This window comes from Coptis chinensis, chromosome 4 (assembly GCF_015680905.1).
Source record: "Coptis chinensis isolate HL-2020 chromosome 4, ASM1568090v1, whole genome shotgun sequence".
NCBI lineage: Eukaryota > Viridiplantae > Streptophyta > Magnoliopsida > Ranunculales > Ranunculaceae > Coptis > Coptis chinensis.
Window position 1 is genome coordinate 92,288,508 of NC_141459.1, and position 3,784 is coordinate 92,292,291.

At 35.4% G+C, this 3,784-nt stretch overlaps 1 long non-coding RNA gene across 1 annotated transcript; it reads right to left on the reverse strand.

Annotated features, from left to right (window-relative positions):
- Positions 1–348: 348 nt before the first annotated feature.
- LOC147505674 (uncharacterized) lies at positions 349–940 on the reverse strand. Its single transcript, XR_015220649.1, has 3 exons — positions 682–940; positions 532–610; positions 349–445 (listed from the first exon to the last, which is right to left on the reverse strand). It is a non-coding gene; the product is annotated as an uncharacterized LOC147505674 (long non-coding RNA).
- Between the last annotated feature and the right edge of the window lie 2,844 nt (positions 941–3,784).

The window sequence follows — 3,784 nt, forward strand, 5'->3', positions numbered from 1 at the left end:
CCAACATCTCTATTTCTTGTTCATGCTACATAGTTACACCATACACATTATTTAATTTGTTCAAGGTTGCAAATTAAGCTAAGAATCAAGAGTAAAGGGTGAATAGCAAAGAAAAAAAAAGGATGAAAGGTACAGCAATGTAAAAATTTAAATAAGCATAATTCTATTAGAAAATTATTCAAACAATTTCCATACACTTTCATAAAGACCCCATGCAGTGTAAGAAATCACAAGATCTGTAACCCACATCCATTAATAGACAAGAATACACTACTACAAGGAAAAAAAGTAAAGGAAACTAAGAAAAGGGATTTTTTTTGGGGGGGGGGGGGGGTTGGTATTATACTTACTCTATAATTGTTGTATTCCTCCTTTTCTTTTAACTGGACGTTTTTCCTGATAGCTCGAACATTAATGGGGCCAAGAAACATCTTAAGGAATTTACCTGTGTATCAACATTCACATAATATCAAATGTGCAACATGGAAAGAAAAATGAAAGTAACAAATAAATAATAAATTACACACGCACCATGGGATTTGTTAGGAAAAAACGAAGCAGCATCCCCGTCCCTTAAAATGCATTTCACTCTGAATAATTCTTCGTCCAGCTTTGGTCATACAATAAGAATTAGTCAATCGATCAAAATGAAAGTGAGAAAACACTGTAGGGATTATTTACCTTTTCAGCTTCTTAGGGAACAAGAGCAACAGTTCGAACAGAGGAACGGAGCTTCTGAATGTTGGAATCTATGGAGAGGGCACGCTGACGGTCTTTAATTTGAAATGAAACTCGATGCTGATTCTTGCAACACCTTTGCTAACTCCCCTAATCTCACTATTTCTTCCTCGCTCTATATTATTCTTCAGGGAGCAATAATCTCTTAGAAATTTTAGACCGAAGCTTAAGAAACAAATATCATATATTGATGGTCTCGTAATTTATCAATAATTACAAATTAAGCCGCTCTCGTGTTTCTAAGAAATTCTAGGAATTAATTAAAAGTTGGGATTTTTAAATGAGGAAATGATTAGAAGTAGTGGGCAACTAAATTCAAATCTGGAAGTGAACAGATTTTGCAACGTCTTGGAGCAATCTCTTAGAAATTTCAGAGAGGGGAAGGTATTATTGTTGGGTTGGGGTTTTGAAAGAGAAGAGTGAAGGGGCGGCAAGAGGCAGTATGATGTATGTGTATGCCCATTTAATTCTTGGCAACTCTAATTCTTTTCGATTCAATTTCTCACAATGGTTCGGAGACCTTAGATTTTGGGTTATTTCGATTGCAGGCTATTTTCTTGACGCTTGACTTAATGACTTCTTGACGCTTGACGTTTGATTCTGGTTTAAAACACTAGTTAACCAGTAGTCTAGTATGGTTTAACTTTTGGATATGCTAATCCGTCATAAAATTTGTTGACGCCTCTCATACTTACGTCATTAGAAAATATGTAAGTTGTCGATTTTGCTAAATCCGTCATAATATTTATTGACACTTCTTTTAATTAGGTCATAAATTGCGAGCAAGCGTCATATAAAAAAGTTTAAGCTATTTATCTTTACGGTTTCTTATAAAGCCGTCAAGATAGAAAAATAACAACCGGCATAATAAGTCCTTTTTTTAGTAGTGGTATTGTAAAATAGGATTAAATTAGCTTATGAATTTAAACTGGTTAAATTCCTATCAATGACCCAATATAAATAGGTGAGAACAACCCTAAATTGAGAGGGATAATTACAAATTAGACTAGAGAAAAAACGGAAAAGACTTCGGTCCTCAGTGCTTAAGACCGAAGTGTTTTCAAAGTGGCTGAGGACCACACATTTGGTATTTTTTGTTTTGTTTTTTAAATTTTTTGAAGATTTTTTGTGTGAAAATGTAATGTGAATACCGAATGTATGGTCCTGTATGGTCCTCAACCGTTTTGGACGCACTTCGGTCCTAAGCGCTGATTGCCAAGCTTTTCTTAGAAAAAACGCAAGAGCCTTGTCATCGTAAGATATCATTGCTGAGTAGGCTCCGAATTAAAGGCATAATAACATGGTATGTACTGAAGATTTGAACAAGACCGAGCTGGGTAGAAATCAAGCACCCAAACCCACTAGAGTCTTATTCAAAAATACAATATAGAGTGCATGTTTGCCATTCAAGTTACCGTGTGTTTGATTCAGCCCGTTATAATTCCGACATTCAAACTGTGAACCTGTCAACACAGCGCTTCACCTCAAACAACTACAAGTCAACACATTATATTTGACCAACAAAGAAACACGAAATTTCAAAATCCACTTTTCTTAGTATATATATATATACATACTCTTATAGTTCTAATATTCCATCACTCTCATCATCATCTCAAAGCTTGAACAGCCTAAAAATTCAAATCCAAAATACACTCAAATTAAAGTATACAAATTTTGTTTATCATTTCATAACAAGAATGGAATCACAAAGAAGAGGCTTCTTTACTAAACTATGTGTTATTATCATTATTTTGTCAATGTGCTATAGACCACTTGAAGCAATGAGGCCATTAGAAGGGGAAGAATGGTTGAAGAAAGAAGGTTATTTAGTACTCCAGTCCCTTCAACAAGGCCCAATTCCGCCTTCCAGACGATCAGATTGCACTTTTATTGGGGGGAGAAGAAGAGGCGGTGGTAACTGCCCATTAAATGGAATGAACTTCGCCGGGCACCTTGCTCACGCTCCATCAGCTTTTCGTAGTGCTATGGCCGAATTCGGAATAGCTACTGAGACTCGTCAACAAGTTCTAAGCTCGTGATCATCGCAGTATTATTAGAATTGGATAAATATCCTATACAGCAACGTCCAAACTCTTTTCATCTTTTGACAAATTGAATGCTTCTTTTTCTTTTTCTTGCAATTGGTAGCAGCCATTCAACTTTTGGTTGTAAATCTATGCAATTGACAATTGACTTGCATGTATTTTATTTGGTTCTTTTGTATATACAAACGTGTGAACAATAATAAAGTAGTACTATACTTGGCTTAACTGAATTCTCTCTACTTATTTCACGTAATACACATGACATAGCAGAAATGAGTTTATTTATAGATTGAAAATCTCGATCTGATTTGCATATGACGTCAATACGTAAAAACACTGCATGCTTCAAGATGGAGGCCAGGAAAAAGAAAGTCTCGGCCTAAGAAAAAAAAAGGATGTAAAAAGAGAGAATGAAATCATTATATGTATAACTATGCTTCAACATATTGCTGCTGCAATCATTTCCTGTAAAACCAAGAGAGGATGAAATGATGGTTATACCTCCCAAGCCCAAAATGCATGTGCATCAGTGCATGTGCTGAGCGAAAGAGGTGCAAATTAAGGTTACAAAGCCAGTTTAATTACTCTTTAATTTGAGAAATGCTGCAGATAGAAAATGAGAAACATATAGGAAAAGTTCAAATTCTCATTTTAAGTTTTCAAGTATATATGCAAGATAAAGGTACGAGTCGACGTAAGGATAATGATGGGAACCTGGAGTGCAGATGGGAAGGATTTAGGTGGAAATTTTGGAAAATTATCAACTATCATAATATCAGTTGATTAAATAGTTCTGCTAACGCATAAGATGTGCAGTTTAATAGACGGGAATGATGTATCATGTATGATGTATGAATGTATCACGTTTACCCGTTAACCACGGCAATTTTTAGTAGAGATTCTTTTAGTGTCAGAAGTCAGCACTGACTCCACTGAGCACGCCACCTTCTGATTTTTGTACTTTCATTGGTTTCGTATGACTCATATACGCATGTAGA